Source organism: Panthera pardus, unplaced genomic scaffold (assembly GCF_024362965.1).
Source record: "Panthera pardus isolate Hobbes unplaced genomic scaffold, ASM2436296v1 HiC_scaffold_3, whole genome shotgun sequence".
In the NCBI taxonomy this organism is placed as follows: Eukaryota; Metazoa; Chordata; class Mammalia; order Carnivora; family Felidae; genus Panthera; species Panthera pardus.
The window spans coordinates 31,816,592-31,837,067 of record NW_026526876.1 but is presented as its reverse complement, the minus strand read 5'-3'; the positions used below and the strand labels follow the sequence as shown (position 1 = coordinate 31,837,067).

General features: G+C 50.4%; 1 protein-coding gene across 1 annotated transcript in view; it reads right to left on the bottom strand.

The window, feature by feature from the left end:
* TMEM101 (transmembrane protein 101) overlaps window positions 1–20,476 on the bottom strand; it is a 41,009-nt gene that overhangs the window by 5,549 nt on the left and 14,984 nt on the right. The gene's annotated exons all lie outside the window — the stretch shown is intronic.

Sequence of the window (20,476 nt, the reverse complement as noted above, 5' to 3'; positions counted from 1 at the left end):
TTTATTTATTTTTGGGACAGAGAGAGACAGAGCATGAACGGGGGAGGGGCAGAGAGAGAGGGAGACACAGAATCTGAAACAGGCTCCAGGCTCCAAGCCATCAGCCCAGAGCCTGACGCGGGGCTCGAACTCACGGACCGCGAGATCGTGACCTGGCTGAAGTCGGACGCTTAACCGACTGCGCCACCCAGGCGCCCCAGGATTTTCCTTTTAAAAAGACAATGGTGGGGGCACCTGGGTGGCTCAGTTGGTTGAGGGGCCGACTCTTGAATTCAGCTCAGGTCATGATCCCAGGGTCATGGGATCGAGCCTAGCATGGGGTTCCACACAGACAGCATGGAACCTTCTTGGGATTCTCTCTCTCCCTCTGCCCTTCTACCCCTGCTCTCTCTCTCTCTCATAATTAATTAAGCGAGGAAGCTGCACATGTTACTTCGGCTCCTACGCCAGTGGCCAGAATTTGGTCACGTGGTCATTCTTCACCAGGAAGGAGGCCAGGATATGAGGTCCTCACCATGAGGATATCATCTTTCCCCCTCACCCCCCGGTTTTAACCCCCCTCTGTGGTGTTCTCCAACCTCCACAGCCAATGCTCTGATTCTCCTGACACCAGGTGGGTGCTGGACAAGTTGACTCAATTCTGATGCGAACTACGTCAGGTTGGCAGGGCTCCCACAGCTGACGGGTCCAGTCTCACAGAACTGCCCCCTACTTCAGATGCCACCGAAAGTCCTGAGCCTCCTGGACTGCTTTTTTTTTTTTTATTTTTATTTTTTTTTTGGTAATGTTTATTTATTTCTGAGACAATGCGAGCGACAAGAGTGCAAGCAGAGGAGGGGCAGACGGAGGGATACACAGAATCTGAAGCAGGCTCCAGTCTGAGCGGTCAGCCCAGAGCCCGACTCGGGGCTCGAACTCACGAACCGTGAGATCATGACCTGAGCCGAAGTCGGACGCTTCACTGACTGAGCCACTCAGGCGCCCCGAGCCTCCTGGACTTCTGATTATAAATCTGGGACCCCCACGGCCCCCTCCTCAGGTTTGACAATTTGCTAGAACATCTCAAAGAACTCAGGAACCCACTTGATTGACATTTCCTGGTTTATTATAAAGGATGTTCTAAAGGATACAAATGAGCAGCCAGACAAAGAGGGATGTAGGGGAAGGTGTGAAAGGGTCCTGAGTGCAGGAGCCACTGCCCTCTTCGGGGATGGGGGTGGGGCTGGAAGTTCCAGGCTTCCCGGCAAGGCTTGGTGTCTCTGTCGACCGGCCCCCACCCGAAGCTATCTAGAGGCCCACTCACCAAGAGGCACCTCATTAAAACAAAAGATACTCCTTTCACCCGGGAAATGCCAAGAGACTTAGGAGCTCTGTCTCAGGAGCTCGGGACGAAGACCAAATATATATTTCTTATTATGCCACAGCCCCCTGTGCTAAGAATCCCCAAATCTTTGTCACCTGCTCCTGTGCTGAGTGCCTGACCCATATGACCCTCTGTCCCAGACGTATCCATTTGGTTGTCTCCCAGTCATCTAAAACTCCTTGTCACCTAGAGAGCAAAAACAATGATTCAGGGGCCCCCGGGGGGCTTAGTCGGTTAAGCATCCGACTTCGGCGCAGGTCATGATCCCGTGGTTCACGGGTTCGAGCCCTGCATCGGGCTCTGAGCTGACAGCTTGGAGCCTGGAGCCTGCTTCGGATTCTCTCTCTCTCTCTCTCTCTCTCTGCCCGCCCCCAACCTGCTCTCTCTCTGTCTCTCAAATAAATAAATAAACATTGAAAACAAATAAATAAATAATGAATCAACATTTCTCAAGTGCTGCCATACATGAGCTCAGTCTCCACTGCAGACATAATTAGCCCCATTCGGGGGGAAGATGGAGTCGAAGCTCAGAGAGGTCAAATCGGTAGCTGGCCCCTGACTTAACCCCCAAATCTCCAGGGATCCCCATCGCTTCAGGCAGCGGCCCCGGAAACCACAAATGGCTTGAATGACTCTTCGGAAGTCTGGAGACAGAGCCGTGCGAATCGAAGAATGAGCAGCAGGTCTCGGAACTGGGGGGGGGGGGGGGGGGGGGGAGAGCCACAGAGGACTTCTTCATAAAGGGTTTAACTTTATTCTGTGATATTCCCCTGGAATACGAAGAAGCCAGTTGAAATCACAGCTGAGGGGGCGCCCCCCCCTTAATGCTTGTAGAACACATTTTATCCGTCGGTATAAAGGGCGACGTGCCGGATATACTGGGTTTTGGCCTACGTTTGTCGTTCAACAATACGTCGCAGACCTCCTTCTGTGCCAATAAATATACACCCAACCCTCCGCGCAGCCCCCCATCCTCCTCACCTGCCCGATTGTTTTCCACAGCACTTACCACTTTCTATCACACTGTAGAATAGCTTATTTATTATGTTTATCGTCTGCCTACTTGCAACGGGCTGAATGTCTGTGACTCTTCAAGATTCCTATGGGGACGGGCGCCTGGGCGAGGTCATGATCTCGCGGCCCGAGAGTTCGAGCACCGCGGCGGGCTCTGTGCTGACAGCTTGGAGCCTGGAGCCTGCTTCGGATTCGGTGTCTCCCTCTCTCTCCGCCCCTCCCCTGCTCGCATGCTGTATCTCTCTCTCTCTCTCGTTCTCAGAAATAAAGAAACTTAAAAATAAATAAATGACATTTTTTAAAAAAGAGAAGCAAATATTCGTATGTTGAAGTCCTAACCCCCAAGGTGATGCTCTTAGGAGGTGGGGCCTTTTGTGGGGGATTAGGTTATGAGGACTCATGAAGGAGACACCAGAGAGGTCCCTCAGCCCTTCCGCCACATGAGTAACATAACAAGAACAGTCTTCATGAACCAGGAGGGGGTTGTCATCAGACCCTGCACCTACCAGTGTCTTAATCTTGAATTTCCCGGGGACGCCTGGGTGGCTCAGTCAGTTAAGCCAAACTGAGGAAGCCTGGACACGAGACAGCCGGGAATCCAGAACGTGCACTGCGGTGACGAGAGAGATCGCCCGCAGAAACGCTCTGGTTCTGCCTCGAGGGGCGAAAGGGGGGGTCTAACACTCAGAGTAGTGCAGCCCCTGGTTTTCTCTTCTGCCTCTCTCCTGCCCCAGCCCCCACCCCCACCCCTCGCGACAGTTCCATGGCAGTGGCAGTGGTGACAGTGAGCCCCCCTGACACCTTAACCTCTGAGGGAGGAAAACTTCTCCCTCTGATCAAAGAGCTACGGTCCCAAGGGGCTAGGGGTGAGCCTGAACCCCGGGCACAGTCCCAGGAAGTGTGCAGCAGAGAGGGTGACTCAAGCCCCCCCCCACACCCCATTTTCTCCCCGGAGAACGAAGAAGGGAAGTCCCAGGAAGTGAGAAGCACGAAAGAAATCACACACAGGGCCGAGCAACCTGGCCAAGTTGTTCACGAGCTGAGCTCACCCCCTCAGCTGTACTCCATGGGTCGGGCCCTGAGCAGTAAACCTACGGTTCTTCCAGAAGGCAGGGAGAAATTGTGCTACCAAAAAAAAAAAAAAAAAAAAAGTTTGAAGAAATAATGGCTGAAAACTTCACTTCCCAGATTTGGCAAAAGACCTAAATTTACAGATCCAAGAACCTCAGCAAACCCAAACAGGACAAATTAAGAGCATACTCATACCCCTGACAGCCAAAGCCAAAAAACTCTTGGAAGCAGCCAAGGAAAAAAAGTTGTTCATCAGGAAACAACTATGCAAACGACCTCGTATGTTTCACCAGAAACTGTGAGACCAGAAGGAAGTGGAATAACATTCTTCCAGTGCTGAGAGAAGCTGTCAACCCAGAATTCCATATCCAGTGAAAATATCTTCCATAATGAAAGTGAGGTTAGGAAAACCTCAGCGAGGGGCGCCTGGCTGGCTCCGTAGCAGAGCCTGCAACTCTTGATCTTGGGGTTGTGAGTTCGAGCCCCACGTTGGGTGCGGAGGTTACTTAAAAATAAAATCTTTAAGGGGCGCCTGGGTGGCTCAGTAGGTTGAGCTTCCGACTTCGGCTCAGGTCAAGATCTCGCAGTCCGTGGGTTCAAGCCCCGCGTCGGGCTCTGTGCTGACAGCTCGGAGCCTGGAGCCTGCTTCGGGTTCTGTGTCTCCCTCTCTCTCTGCCCCCCCACCCCCCGCTTGCACTCTGTGTCTCTCTCTCTCTCTCAAAAATAAACGTTAAAAAAATTTTAATTATAAAATAAAATAAAATCTTTATAAAAAAGAAATTTTCAGTGAAAAAAAGAGCTAAGAGAATTTGCGGCTGGCATATCTACGCTCAAAGAGTTGCTGAAGGAAACTCTTCAGACAGATGTCTAAAGACACAGGCATTTTCTCCTAAAGTTAAACTTTAGAACGTTTAGACCCTGTATGACCCAGAAATCGCGCTGCAAGGCATTTATCCTAGAGAATACACGTGTCCACACAGAAACCTGTACACGAATGTTTACAGCAGCTCTATTCATAATTGCCCTAAGCTGGAAACAATCCGGATGTCCTTCAACGGGTGACTGAATGAACAAGTCACGTTACCTTCGTATATTGGGATATTTACTACTTAGCAATCAAGAGGAATGAATTCTTGAGATGCAGGATAAATTCGATTAATGCCAATGGCATTAGGCTGAGTGCACAGGCTGTCTCAAAAGGTCACATAACCGTGTAATTCCAGTTATAGGACATTCTCAAAACTATGGTGAAAAAGAACAGATCAGGGGCTCCTGGGTGGATCAATCAGTTAAGCCTCCGATTTCGGGTCAGGTCATGATTTCATGGTTCATGAGTTCGAGCCCTGCGTCAGGCTCTGTGCTGACAGCTTGGAGCCTGGAGCCTGCTTCGGATTCTCTGTCTCTGTCTCTGTCTCTGTCTCTCTCTCTCTGCCCTCCCCTGCTCACTTTCTCTCTCTCTCCCAAAAATAAATAAACATCAAAAAAAATTTTTAAGGGGTGCCTGGGTGGCTCAGTCGGTTAAGCGTCCAACTCAATCTCGGCTCAGGTCATGATCTCCTGGTTCATGAGTTCAAGCCCCGCATCAGGCTCTGTGCTGACAGCTCGGAGCCTGGAGCCTGCTTCGGATTCTGTGCCTCCCTCTCTCTCTGCCCCTTCCCCGCTCATGCTCTGTCTCTAGCTGTCTCTCAAAAATAAATAAATGTTTAAAAAAAATTTTTTAAGTCAATTTTACCGTACGTTAATTTTTTAACCACTTTCTTAAAGTTACTATCTCTAAAGAGCTCAACACAGTGTGTGGTAAATAGTAAGCTTTCAAAAAGCATTCAAATAAACCCCTGTCTTTTCGAAGCCGAGGCACCTGCCCGTATAAGGAACACAGGAGAAATGCCAGCTGGGAGCGACTTAAAGACCAGGAGATTATCCCGCTTCACTGGGGTCTGTGCCTTCGTGAGGTCACCCCCTAGGTGGTGTCCCCAGATGATTTTGTGCAAGCAGAAAACAAGCGGCATGAAGATTTATGATCATCAGGTGCAAACAGCTCCCAGGAGGAGGTGAAGTGAGAAGGCACAGACTGTGGGGAGAGGGTCCAGGTGCATTTAGAGAGTGTGGGGTCTTCTAGAAGCTCAGAGTTCAGCTCCAGAGCCAGGCAAATCCTGGTTCAGACTGTGCTCCTTCCGCTCCTAGCCTCCGTGGCCAAGCTGCCTCATCTCTGAGCCTCGGCTTTGTCATCTGTGAAAAGTAGATCGTAAAACTAGCCATAAAGTGTTATGATGATTTAATATGGTGTCTGTAAGATGTTCGGCACCGTTGCCAGCTCGTTGTAAATGCCCGATAAAATGCTACGCTTTATGGCTATTATTTGCAATAAAGAGATTGGCAGGATACACCCTAAATGTGAACAGAGAGTTATGTTTTGTGGAGGGATTTTTTTTTTTAAGATTTTATTTTTCAGAAAGCTCTGCACCCAATGTGGTGCTTGAATGCACAACCCCGAGATCCAAAGTCACATGTTCGTCCAACTGAGCCAGCTGGGGGCCCCTTATTAGGAATTTTTTTTTTTTATCCTCAACATTTCATTACCAAAAAACTTCAAAGTGGGGCGCTTGAGTGGCTCAGTCGGGTTGGGCGTCCGACTTCGGCTCAGGTCATGATCTCACGGTTTGTGAGTTCGGGCCCCGCGTCGGGCCCTGGGCTGACAGCTCGGAGCCTGGAGCCCGCTTCGAATTCTGTGTCTCCCTCTGTCTGCCCCTCCCCTGCTTGCACTCTGTCTCTCGCATTGTCTCAGGGATAAATAAACATTAAAAAAAAAAAATTTTTTTTAAAGAACAAAAAATAAAAATAAAACAAAAACATTTCAAAGTTACGGCAAGTTGAAAAGACCGTTCAGGGAATGTTCTTAGTGAGATCCAGGATGCTTTTTCTTTCTTTTTACTTATCCATAGTTTGTAATTTTCTACAATAGACATATATTGCCTGGATAGTGAAAAATAAATACAAGGGAGGGGAAAAGGAAAAAAACAAAAAAACAACAACTGTGAGGGAGAACAGGACCAAGGACAGAGTCCCATGGTTCAAAGTCACTCTCTCCCACCGACAGCCTCTGCTGTGCCATCAACTGTCTTTAGAAACGGCCCCACATCTAATTAGCAAGTCTTTCAGCCATTGGGCCATTTCACCCATACATCACCCTCGTGTCCACGGGATGTCAGGAGAGATTTTGGCCAAGCGCCTTGCTGAAGTCCAGACACAAGGAGTCTATAGCACCTCCCCCACCTCCGTCCAAGTAATTCCATTAATGAGGCAAATCAGATCAACCCAGAGTAATCTGTTCTTAGTGGTTTCTGATCATGTCTTCCCCTCCACACACTTGCACACCAAGGGTGGTGGAAAAGGCACGGATTCTGGGGTCAGACCGGTCTGGGTTTGAATCTCGCTTGCATCTCAGCTGGGTGACTTTGGGAAAGTTGCTTGACCTCTCTGAACCTCGCTGCAAAAAGGCAATAACAAAGCCCGTGTCACAGGCTTCTTTTGATACATAAAAAAATTGGATACACCTGTCTCCCTCCCCATCCAAACTGTGGTCTCAAGGCCAAGGCCTGGGCTTCCTATCTCTGCACCCCTCCCCCAGTGCCCAGCAGAGAGGGGGACCCTCACCCCAGCCCCTGACACCCAATACCCCCTCCACTCCTCTCTCTACATCTCTGCCCCCTGCGTCTCCCCCTCCCTCTCCAGAGCTCTCGCCAATTCCCTTTCCACGCACTGTCCTCTCCTCCCTCACCCAGAACCTCTGGCATCTCCCTGTCTCCCCCTTACCTCCCTCGCCCAGCCCAGTGACAGGCTTCACCCCTACTCCATTCCACGTCCCCTGTGCAGCCCGTGGCCTGCTCCGTGGCCCTCGGTGGAGTGGTAAAGTGCTGTCGACTCATTTGCTCAATCACTTGTTAGCAGCTTCATTAGTTCTGAGGGCTCCGTGGAAAGCCATTAGTGTGACTCAGTCTGTGTCATCCATGAGGGGAGCGGGGAGGAGACAGCAGAGTCAGGGGAAAACAGAAAACAACTCACCATCCGCTCTCCTGGCGCCTCTCGGGGAGACCGAGGCCCAGGCCAGCTGCACGGAAACTAGGGTTCCGGGGGCCTCTCCTTGACACCCCCTTGCACCTTATGAGACGCAGGGGCTGCTGTCCCCAGCTGGGAGGACCCTGGCCTGAAGCCCGTTCTAGGCCTACCTGTCCCAGCCACAGGCACCACAGACCGGCCCAAACTTCGTATGAAGGGACATCTTTCTGGGGAAGAGCAACCACGGCTCCCATCAATATTTAAAGCCCCCCCACCCTCCCCGAGGTCACCCCCACTCCTGCTCTGTGGCTGGGTCCCCCCCCCAAAAGCATAGCCCTCAACACCCTGCATTGAAAGGGCAGAGGTGTTTGCCCATCTGACGCCTGGATTGTGGGCACCTCGCCTACAGTGCCCTTGATTTACTTCTCTCCATCGTGGCGTCCAGCCCAGTGCCAGGCTGGGAAGAGCCTCAGTAAATGTGTGTTGGACAAAGACATGAATGAGTCTCCATTTCATAGACAAAGATATGGGACACAAAGAGGTAAAGTGACTTGCCTTCCCTGATGTCACCCAATCTTAACCAGCTGGGCCTGATCAAGGACTTGATAAGGAGATCACCACATGCTCGTATACACTACTCTATGTCTACAGTGTGAACGGTGCCCCGAGATCCGATGCTCTTGCGCAGTGCACAACCTGTATGCTAGTACTTGGTGGCTTTGCTCTCAGGCAGGAGTCGGGCAAAAACAGAAGGTTTAGCCAAGGTTCTGGCCAAAGCAGGAGTACTAAGGGAACAAAACAGATTTGGGCATGTGGCAGAGACACGTGGACAGTCTTTCAAGCTAATGAGATGTCAGTAAGGCGTATGCCTGAGGCTGGGCCAAGCTAGATTCTGTGCTCAACTGGGCGTCTGGGCTCAACACCTAGGACCAGTCTGTTCAGTAGGCTTCCCTGGTCTGGGGGCAGCTGCTCATTTTGTCCTAGATAAGACGGTTTGTCCCTCAGACAACCTTGGGCACAGGGTGAACTAAGAAGGAGAAGAATGGTGGTGGCACCGAGTGTGGCTTCCAGCATCGTGCTGAGGTCCTGAAAGCAGCTGGGAGTGGAAAACAGGGAGCCAAGGAGGGTTTAGGGGCAGACCTACAGCCCTGGATGAAGGAGGCAGAGAGAGGGCGTGGTCACCTTCCAGGGGCTCTCCCAGGGAGGCCCCTCCCCAACTTAGCCCCCAGCTCTGGAGGCTGATCAGTGTAGCACAGACCCAGCCCTGCCAGGACTGGCTTTTGGGACCCCACGGGTCTGGGTGCCTGGCCCCCAAGGAGACGAAGGTGAGACCTGATAGCGAGGGGTGGATTAATCCCAGGGGCCTGGCTGGAGGCGACACTGCTGGGTGTGAGGGTTGTTACTCCGCGAGGGGTGCGGGGTGTTCATACATCAGGGGAAGAGTCCTTCAGATGCCCATCTGCACCCACTGCCCACCCTCCCATGCAAGCACGCACCCAGTTCTAGCCCTCGGGGACCTAGATGCTGCAGAGGGACACCCGCGTGCCGGCCCACCCACTCCACACCCTTCCCACCCCTCACCCCACACCCTGCCGGCCGCTGGCTGACCTCCTCGACGGTCGCACGCACGCCCCACCCTCCCCGGGGGTCCTGCGCCGGCTGCCAGCCCGAGGCGAGCGGCAGGTGTTTGCACAGCTAAGTGGCGTCTGTGTACAGAGCCGGAAAGCTGCCGCGCAGCGCTTATCTCCCGCAAACACATTATCTCCCGCAACAACATCAGCGCGCCGTGCCGGAACCCCTCGCCCCGCCGCGCTCATCCGGCCAGCGCTGATAAGGACCGGAGGGAGCAGAGGGCACCCCCCACTTCCCGGCACCCCGCCGCCTCCGATCGGCCCGCGGATCCGGAAAGATGATGGGGTCACAGGAGGGCCCCAACCCAGGGAGGCTGGAGCCTCCCCAGCGCCCTGCGTCGCTGCTGCCCTGCTCCCACCCATCAGCTCTCGTCCCTCCTCTCCCAGGGCCTTGGCTACCAGCCCTGTCTGCCCTGAGCCACCTTCCCCTTGTGGCAGAGACGACACAGCCAGGGACCCATGTCTTGACCTGGATTCCCAATGGGTGGGAGCAGGAGACTCGTCAGGAATTACAGTAGTAGGAGGAGGTATGTAATTTGATCGAGGCTTAACTGGGCCGCAGGGCTGCCTGAGAAGCATTACAAGCATCTGATTTCATTTTCCCAACAATTCAGGGAAGTAGGTACTGTTATTATTCCCATTTTGCAGAGGTGGAAACTTACTTAGGTTTGAAACCTTAGCATATGGATTTGAACCTGGCACCGTCTGAACCCAGAGCCTACCCTGGCCTCCTCCTCCTAAGAGACCAGCGAGTTAGTCCAGCCTCCGCGGTTAACCGAGTTCACCGAAGAAGACGACGGAGGCACATCGGGGGAGGCAGCTGGCATCTGGATGTCAGGCACACAGTCAGGGCGCTGAGGTCACTGAAATTGATCGCCTAAGTCTAGACCAGCGACCTGGCCAGATCGTTAAATCTCGATTTTGCTCTTAATTAAATCCAGTCTGGTTGCATGAGGCGGTGGTTCTGGGCATGACTTTGTTACTCTTCCAAACTTGTACGAAAGTGCTTATATGACTTTCATAATGAAAAAGGAAAAAGCCCTCCTAAACACAAAACAAATAAAATAAATATTTTAAAAACTGTGTACGTGGGACTACGTTACTATGGAACACTTTTCAATCTAATAAAAAAACGAAGTGAAAAGACAGGCTTTGAAATTAAGAGAATGTATTTACAACATATAAAACTAAAGAAGCATTAATTAAGATCTGGAATATATGAAGAGTACCTACAAATCAATAACAAAATGACCGAGACCCCCGTTTTAAAAAGCGAGCAAAGGTGGGGCACCTGGGTGGCTCAGTCAGTTGAGTGTCTGACTCTGGGTTTCCGTTCAGGTTATGATCTGATGGTTTGAGGGATGGAGACCCGCATCGGGCTCTGGGCTGACAGTGCAGAGCCTGCTTGGGATTCTCTCTCTCTCTCTCTCTCTCTCTCTCTGCCCATCCTCTGCTCAGGTGCTTGCACGCTTTCTCTCTCTCTCAAAATAAATAAATAAACTTCAAAAAAAGTGAGCAAGGGCAATAATCAAGTCACCAAAAAATGTGAAAAATATTGATCCTATTTCACTATTAATCAAAGGAATACATATTAAAAGAAAGAGATACTTTTTTTCCTATTAAAAAATTGGGGGCAAAGATTTTTTTCAATGATAATACCCAGTGCTGCCCAGGCTATGACCAGCCCCTCTGCAAACACCGGAGATGAGACCTGCAGGAGAATTTTCAGAACGCTGGCTTAGGGTAATGGGTGTCTACCTTTTATCCAGGTTTCCATTTCTGTGAAGGTAACAGTAGATATATCCAGAGGTTAAGTACAAGGATACTCAGCACAGTGGTAATTAACAAAACACACACAAAAAGGGAAACACAAAATTCCCAAGTGTCCAACAATGGGTAAACTATGACACATATGAAAGACGTACTATGTTAATGGAGCCGTTAAAAATCACAGTTTTGAAAACTGTTGAACGACATGGAAATATTTAGGACATATGCTTACAGGTGAAGAAAGCTGAGTACAAAAAAAAATTGTAGCGGCACCTGGGTGGCTCAGGCAGTTGAACATCCGACTCTTGCTTTTGGTTCAGGTCATGATCCCAGGGTCATGGGATCGAGCCCCTGGCCAGCTCCAAGCTGAACATGGAGACTGCTTGGGATTCTCTTCCTGTCTCCTTCTCTCCCTCTACCCCACTTACACATACACACACTCTCTCTCTCTCTGTCTCTCTCTCAAAATAAAAACCTTAAAAAATTGTATAGGGGTGCGTGGCTGGCTCAGTCAGAAGAGCATCCGACTCTTGATCTTGGGGGTTGTGAGTTCCAGCCCCATGCTGTGTGTAGAGATTATTTAAATCAATTTTTTTAAAAATAAAAAAAAATAGTACATACAAAAAGGCTCCAAGTCCCCCCCCCTCTCTTTCTCATATATATATACATACATATATGTATATATATACACACACATACATATATATACATATATACATATGTGTATATATACACGTATATGTGTACACGTATATGTGTATACACATATATGTGTATATATACGCATATATGTGTATACACATATACGTGTACACATATACGCGTGTATATACATATATACACATATGTGTATATATACATATATACACAAACACATATACGTGTATATATACATATATGTATATATACATATATGTGGGTGGGTGTGTATATATATATATATATATATATATATATATGCCCATACATGGAAGGAAATCCCTCAGAGATATTCTATACATAAAAATGTCAAGGATGGGGCGCCTGGGTGGCGCAGTTGGTTAAGCGTCCGACTTCAGCCAGGTCACGATCTCGCGGTCCGTGAGTTCGAGCCCCGCGTCAGGCTCTGGGCTGATGGCTCGGAGCCTGGAGCCTGTTTCCGATTCTGTGTCTCCCTCTCTCTGCCCCTCCCCCGTTCATGCTCTGTCTCTCTCTGTCCCAAAAATAAATAAAAAATGTTGAAAAAAAAAATTTAAAAAAAAAAAAATGTCAAGGATAGTTGTCTCTTGGGATGGAACTACAGGTGATTTTTTCTTCATATTTTTACGGAATTTTTATAGTTTGCAATGGGTATTACTTTTATAATCAAAAAAGTTGTAACTGAGAAAATTAAAAACAAAAGAAATAAGACACAAAAAATGTATAATCCATCAAACATTGTTCTCTTTGTTTTCTTGGCACCCTAGCCCGGGCCAGGGAACCGTACTTTTGAAGTTTGCTCTGGGGGAGGAGACCCCACTTCCTCCTCCCAGGGCCCCAGACTTCCTGAAAGCTGCCCCAGGCTGGTCACCTCCCAGCCCCCCCCTCCCCCCACCCCCCCCCCCCCCCCCCCGCAGGGACTTCTACCCTGGCCCACAGGTGTCTCACCGGAACCCCACCTGCTGCCATCCCCTTCTTTCCTGCCTGCCTTCTGCATGGCGGGAATTTGTCCTGTCCCCCAGCTCCCTGTCCCCTCTCCCTCCATCTTGTCGGCCCCAGGACTACAACTTAATGTCTTCCACTGACACCTTCCTACCCTAGTCCCAAAGCCCGGCCCCCTCCCCTCCCCCCTGCAGCCTCTAGCCAGGAATGAGACCGGAGGAAGGACCAGAGCCCAGAAGGGCTGTGTTCTCAGCAAGGAAAGCGCCTGCGCCAGGCTCAGTGCCTGGGAGGAGCAGAGACTCAAGATTGGCCAGGATTGGGCAACACGGTGGGCCCTTGGCCCATAATGGGAGGTGAGCGCCCAGGTCTTTTTCTCCTGAAGACATATGCCCAAGTGTCTGTCCCAGAGGGATGGCATTTGGGGTATCTGAGGAGGAGGCTAGGTGCCCCCATTTCTCCCATGGTTCTCCCCGGGTTTCTTGCAGTCCAAAGGGAAGAGTCATTTGAGGACTGTGGCCCCAGACGGACCTAAAGTGGAATCTCAATTCTATAGCCCACTGATTTTGCCTCTCTGAGCCTCAGTTTTCTCACCTGTAAATGGGAATAAGAATAATACCCTTGCAAGGTCATTGTAAGGAGCACAGAAAATGGAGCAGAAACACAGAGGAGGTGGCCATGAACCCGACCCACGGCTGTTACGCCTGCCCCAGCACTCGGAACCGTGTGCCACTGTCAAGGGAGCCTGCGCGCCCCTGCCCCTCCATCCGGTGCCCCGCTCGCAGGTGGATGCACTGTCGTGCCCAGCCACCACAAACTGGCTTTCGAATCCCAGCTCCGCGTGTCTGCTGCAAGCTAGGCACACTGCTAAGCCGTCCCACAAGGTCTGCGTTGTCAGCTCCCTGTTACTGATAAGGAAACTGAAGCTCAGAGAGGTTAAGCAACTTGCCCCAGGTCCCACAGCAGGTAAACGGATACCAGGGCGGAAGCTCAGGCCAGTGTGGCCCCAGGCCCAAGCTCTTTCCTCTGTCTCAGGCCGTCCTCATGGAGCCAGACGCCCGCCCATTCCTCGAGCCTCTGTGTCCACGCCTGTGGGGGTCAGCACAGATGTAGGTGACTGTGGTTCTGAAGCCACGTCTCTATTACCAATATGCCCAGACCGTGCAGAGCTCTCCCCACCTCCACCCTTATTAATTACACCAGGAGCCACCCCAGGAAATCAGGCCTCCCTCCCTGCAACCCCTGCTGCTCTGTGGCTTAATTACTTCTCCTCCTGGCTGTAATGAATGTCTCTGAGCCCCTGAGACAGGAAACTTCATCAGGAACAGCCGCCTCCGTGATTCAGCCCTGCCTCCCCCAGCCCTGTCCCTTTGGACCCAGACAGCGGCTCAGCCTCTGCCCCATCTCCCACCTAGTCCCAGCTTCAGCTACAGAGGGCATCTGGGGGTGGGAGGCTCCTTCCGGCCTTCAGCCTCCCTGCCCCCCCCATGGAATGCAGGCCCTAAAACCAGACCACAAGGGGTCTGCCCCAGACTGGGGGCGGGGGGGGGGGGGGGTCCAGATCCTCAGTCCCTCATCCAGCAATCTGCCCAGAGGCATTGGAGCAGACAGCTCAGAATGGCAGCTCCTCCTGGTTTTCTGCACACCCACACCCGCGGGGGGCAGCACAGAGAGATCATTCTTTCCTCTTATTCATTCACCCCACATTCCAGGAGCACCTATTCTGTGCCAGTCCCTGCCCCAGGCACCGGGAACACGACAGGGAACAAGGCAGACAAGATGCGTGCCTTCTAGGAACTTATGGTCCAGCCAGAACAAAGCCCAAAACAAGGGAACAAGCAGATAAATAAAACTACTCTTGACTCTTGAACGACATGGGTTTGAACTATACGATCCACTTACTTGCGGGCCTTTTCAATAAATACAGTACAGCATCGTAAATGTATTTTACATTTCTTCTTTATGATTTTCTTTTTTTAATAATTTTTCTTCTTTATGTATTTACATCTTTATGGTTTTCTTTTTTTAATAATTTTTTTCATTTTTTAAAGTTGCTTTATTTTGAAAGAGAGAGAGAGAGGGAGAAAGAGAATGAGTGAGGGAAGGGCAGAGAGAGGAGAGAGAGAATCCCAAGCAGGCTCTGTGCTGTCCGTGCAGAGCCTCTTGAGGGGCTCGATCCCATGAACAGTGAGATCATAACCTGAGGCAGAATCAGGTCTCAGACGTTTAACCAACTGAGCCACTCTGGCGTCCCAATAACATTTTCTTTTCTCCAGCTTACTTTATTGTAAGAACACAATATAGTGTAATTATAACACACAAAATATGTGTAATCGACTGTTTATGTTATCCATAAGGCTTCCGGTCAACAGTGGGCTATTAGTAAAGTTTTGGGGGAGTCAAAAATCATACATAGATTTTTGACTGTGCAGGGGGTTGACATCCCTAACACCCGCGTCATTCCAGAGTCAACTGTATTTTTTTTAAGTGACTTTTTAAAACATTTTTTTAAGTTTATTTTGAGAGAGACAGAGACAGTGTAAGTGGGGGATGAGCAGAGAGAGAGGGGGAGGGAGAGAATCCCCAGCAGGCTTCACGTTGTCAGCGCAGATCCCGACTCGGGGCTCCAACTCACAAACCATGAGATCGTGACCTGAGCTGAAACCAAGAGTCAGACCCGGAAGCAACTGAGCCACCCACATGTCCCAGGGGTCAACTGTATTTATAGGGAGGGGGGAAAAGTGGGAGCTGAGATGGAGTGATAGCTTGAGTAGCAGGGATGGGCAGAGAGAAAGATGCCACATTCACTTCCAGCCCATCCTGTTCAATCCCTACATCAGAAGTCCTCCAGCCGTCTTCCCGACATCCTTTGTACTTCAGGGCCAACCCATGGATTATCACCTCCAATCACCCAGGGCTTCGGCTACATACCCACCCTACCTATCACCTCAAACAACCAGAGGGAAGAGAGACGGTCCTCACTGTGGGAGTCTGAGCCACCATGTCAGGAAAGAGGACAGCAGAATGAAGACAGTATTCCCTGCAGCCACCCAACATCCCCTTTCTGTCTCTCCACCCTCCCACTGGGGTCCTCCATCCCCCCACCCCCTGCCCATTACTGAAGTAATTTCCAGGCAGGCTCAAGAGTTACACGTAAAAGTAAACTGAACCATAGAAAATCGGGAAGAAAGAACAACCAGACCTCTCGAGGGAAGAGATCTTTGTGAGTATAAAGAAAGCACGGGACGAAATCACAGAGAAAGGTCACCAACCTTGCCCACAGAAGCGTTAAACGCATGTGTGTGTCATAAACACGTAACTGAAATTACGCACCAACCGCTTCTCTTTGCCAAGCTCACTTCTCACCCGTCCTAGATCCAGCCGGCAGGGAACTTTCCCTCACCTCGCCCCCACCCTTCACCTTACCCAGTGTGGATTGGCTGTTGCCCCTGAATGTTCCCCGGCCCCCCCGGCTGCTCCATGTTCTATCAAAGCACAGATGAAACTGTGTTGTGAGTGTTGGTTTCTATTTCGATCCTCGTGGTCCGTGGGCACCTGGACATCTTATTGATTTTATAATCTCCATGCCCAGCACACAGACTTTCCAGAGTAGAATTAAGTTTTTTTATTGAATATCTGTTATATTTTCTCCTTCCCTAGGTTTTTTTTTTTTTTTATGTAGCAAAAGACACATAACAGACACCAGAAAAATACACATAATGCAAAATTTACCACCTTAATTTTTGGAGGAAACGCCAGCCTGTTTCCATAGCAGCTACACCGCTTCACATTCCCGCCAACAGCGCACAGGGATTCCAATTTCTCCGCATCCTCACCGACACTTGTTATTTTCTGGTGTTTTTGTCAGTAGCCATCCTAACGTGTGTGAGGTGGCGCCTTGCTGTCGTTTCGATGTGCATTTCCCAACCAGCCGTTTTTATTTCTATTGATTTTTAAATATGAAACTTATTGTCAAATTGGTTTCCATACAACACCCAGTGCTCTTCCCAACAGGTGCCCTCCTCAATGCCCATCACCCACTTTCCCCTCCCACCCACCCCCCATCAACCCTCAGTTTGTTCTCAGTTTTTAAGAGTCTCTTATGTTTTGGCTCCCTCCCTCTCTAACCTCTTTTTTTTTTTTCCCCCCTCCCCCATGGTCTTCTGGTAAGTTTCTCAGGATCTACATAAGAATGAAAACATATGGTATCCGTCTTTCTCTGTATGACTTATTTCACTTAGCATAACGCTCTCCAGTTCCATCCACGTTGCCCAACCAGTCGTTTTTAAATGAAAGAGCCAACAGACTAAAAAAAAAAAAAAAAAATCCATATGGCAGATATGAGAAGGGGTTGATATCTTTTTTTAAGTTTATTTATTGATTTATTTATTTTTAAATTTTTTTTAACGTTTATTTATTTTTGAGACAGAGAGAGAGACAGAGCATGAAAGGGGGAGGAGCAGAGAGAGAGGGAGACACAGAATCGGAAGCAGGCTCCAGGCTCCGAGCCATCAGCCCAGAGCCTGACGCAGGGCTCGAACTCACGGACTGCGAGATTGCGAGATCGTGACCTGAGCTGAAGTCGGACACTTAACCAACTGAGCCACCCAGGCGCCCCTGTTTATTTTTGAGAGAGAGCATGAGCAAGGGAGGGCAGAGAGAGAGAGAGGGAGGGAGAGAGAATCCCAAGCAGGCTCCACGCTCTGTGCGGAGCCCGACTCAGGGCTCGATCCCACGACTGTGAGATCATGACCTGAGGCAGAATCAGGACTCAGACATTTAACCAACTGAGCCACCCAGGCGCCCCAGAAAAGGCTAATGCTTTATATGTGAAGTGACTACACAGATCTTGAAGTAAAACATTAGGGTCCCCAAAAGATAAATGGATATGAACAGACAACTCCGAAAGAGGAAAGGTAACACTGAACAAATGGCATCCCTGGTAACCCAAAAAGACAAAACAGAATACCGTGCTTTACCTGGTAAGATTTCAAGATTTAAAAATAAATAAAATTGGGGCACCTGGGTGGCTCAGTCGGTTGGGTGTCTGGCTCTTGCTCATTCATGCTCACGCACAAGGAGTGGGCATTGGTATGACCCTTTTGAAAAGCAACTTCCAAAGATTCAAGAGCATTCAAAGCACATGGGGGCGCCTGGGTGGTTCAGTCGGTTGAGCGTCCGACTTCAGCTCAGGTCACGTTCTCACGGTTCGTGAGTTTGAGCCCCACATGGGGCTCGCTGCTATCAGCCCAGAGCCCGCTTTGGATCCTCTGTCCCCCTCTCTTTCGGCCCCTCCTCGGCTCACTCTCTCTAAAAAATGAAGACACATTTAAAAAAAGAAAAAGTATTTACACACTTTAACCTAGGAATTCAGTTTCTGGACACTTACTGAAATAGACTTCTTTCAGCAATAGAAGCACAAAAATGTGTACCTCGGTTCATTTATCACAGGGAAAACGTGGAAGCATCGTAAATATCTAACAACAGCACGTTCAATATTAAATTGTAATAGATTCCTATAGTGTTAACATCACGCAGTCGCCCAAAAGGTGATTATGAATTATATGAGATGAGAAGCTGTCTTGGATTCTAAGTGGGAAAAGCAGGATACAAAATGTCACCTGCAAAATAAGCTCTCAGCCCGGAAAAAAAAAATAAATAAGGGTAGTAAGTGTATGTACAAATATACAGCAGAGCATGCGACTCTTGATCTTGGGGTTGTGAGGTGGCCCTGTGGACGCCTCCCTCTAGGACTTCCAGTCTCCCCACCTGTGAGACCATACATTTCTGCTATTTCAAGTCGCCCGGGCTGTGGTTCTTTGTGAGGGCAAGCCTCAGAAACTAATCCAGGACCTACTATGGAAAATGTGTCTGATATCCTTTTTTTTTTTTTTAATGTTTTATTTATTTTTGAGAGAGACAGAGCACAAGCGAGGGAGGGGCAGAGAGAGAGGGAGGCACAGAATCCCAAGCAGGCTCCAGGCTCTGAGCTGTCAGCACAGGGCCCGATGCGGGGCTCGAACTTATGAATCATGAGATCACGACCTGAGCGGAAGACCCACGCTTAACCGACTGAGCCCACCCAGGTGCCCTTGTTTCTGCCATCCTAAGTGAAGATGAGGAAAATAATTATAGGTGCACAATAACACAGCCATATTTGTTTGTTTAATGTAGAAGAGCTTGGAAAGAAATAGACCAAAGGCAAACAGCAGCTATATTAGTAGACTAGGGAGGTTTTATTTATCCAGTTTTCAGTAATTTTCCTAGATTACTTACAAAAAATGCTTTTAATGTTTATTTTTGAGAGAGAGGGCGCACGCAGAGGAGGGGCAGAGAGAGGGAGACAGAGGTTCCAAGGCAGAAGTTGCCACGTGTGGACAGCAGAGAGCCCCATGTGGGGCTGGAACTCACCCACGGGGAGAGGGGGGAGATCATGACTTGAGCCAAAGTAGGCTGCTTAACCGACTGAGCTACCCGGGCGCCCCCTAAATTACTTTTATGATGAAAAAAAAGAAGCGTTTGGTTTGTTTGTTTGCTCTTAAGTATACCCTAAACACGTAACCACCAGCTCCTCTTCCAGCCCCACCCTCAGGCCTCCGGTCTCTGCCTGGGGTCCCCCACCTCCGCCCCACCCCTGAACTTGCAGGAGCCCAACTGAGGTCGGGCCACTCTGCTCCTCCAAGCCCTGGTCTCCTCAAGCCGCACCCACACCACTGGCCTCCCTTCCCTGGGCTTTTCCCTTCCGTGCCCTGGCCTGGCCCTGCCACGCTAGCCGGTTCAGGAACGGTGGTACTTACCCTGGGGTTTCTCAGTCCGACAGGCAAAGACCAGCGAGTGACCGGTGAATGGAAGGGAAGCCAGCTTTCTCCCCACAGAGAACAGGAAACAAAAGACCCCTGCAGTGGGAGGGACCGTCTTGCTCTAAGCAAGCCCGAGGCCACTCTGTGAGGCTGGGACTCCAACGCATGGGGTCTGACCCCAGATGAAGGCAAGGGGGCCCGAGCCCTGCCCCCGGATTCACTAGCCCAGCACCCTGCCCGGTCCATACTGGGAGAGCCCTTCATGTGTCCCGACTGAGGACGGCTGAGCCCCTTCTTCCCACCTTTGCTCCCAGTAAAACCTCCCACTCCTCTCAATGCCTTTACCCCTGACTCTCCCTCCCTTTGGCTGCACCCTCAATCGCCTACCCTCCCCACCTCCCTTGCCCTCCCGGGCAAGTGCCCACCCCGGGCTGGTGGTCTTCAAGCAGGAGGGTTGGGGTTTCGAGATGCGATGCGAGAGCGACGCATGAAGATGGGGTGGCTCTGGAAGGGTGTTGGCTGGGATGGGGGCAGCCAGACCCGGAGGGAGGGGCGGCAAGCCTGGGCACCAGGGGACCAAAAGTCAACACCACCCCCTCCTCGTCCAACCCGCTGCCCAGGGCGGGTTTTCACTCTCCCCCTCGAGCAGAGCGGATCGCTGTAACTTCAGAAGGAGCGCACCTCGTGCCTCCAGGCCGGGCCGACACTGCCCTCTCGTGGCAAGAGTGTGTAATTACAATCTGCGGGCGCACGACGGAACCCGCGTCCTTATCCACTGAGGACAGGTGGAGTACCGCCCAGAGTTCCCTGAGTCCAGGAGGCTGGCTGTTCAACTCCAGGAGAGTTTCCTAAGCCCTGATACCCCACAATCGCTGCCTACACGTTAACTTCACCTTGGGACATGCGTATATTAAGATGAGCCATATGAAACGTCCATTTGCTGACTTCTGGCATATAAAAACACAAAAATATACAAAAGTCACACATGAACTCTGCCCCACACCTCACCCTTCACACATGCTAAACCCTCAAACACACACACACACACACACACACACACACACACACACACACGAGCGCCTCTACACATTCCTCTTTCCTCTGGGGGACACACACATGGGTATCCCTCCAGGGCTCTCATTCGCAGGCCAGAA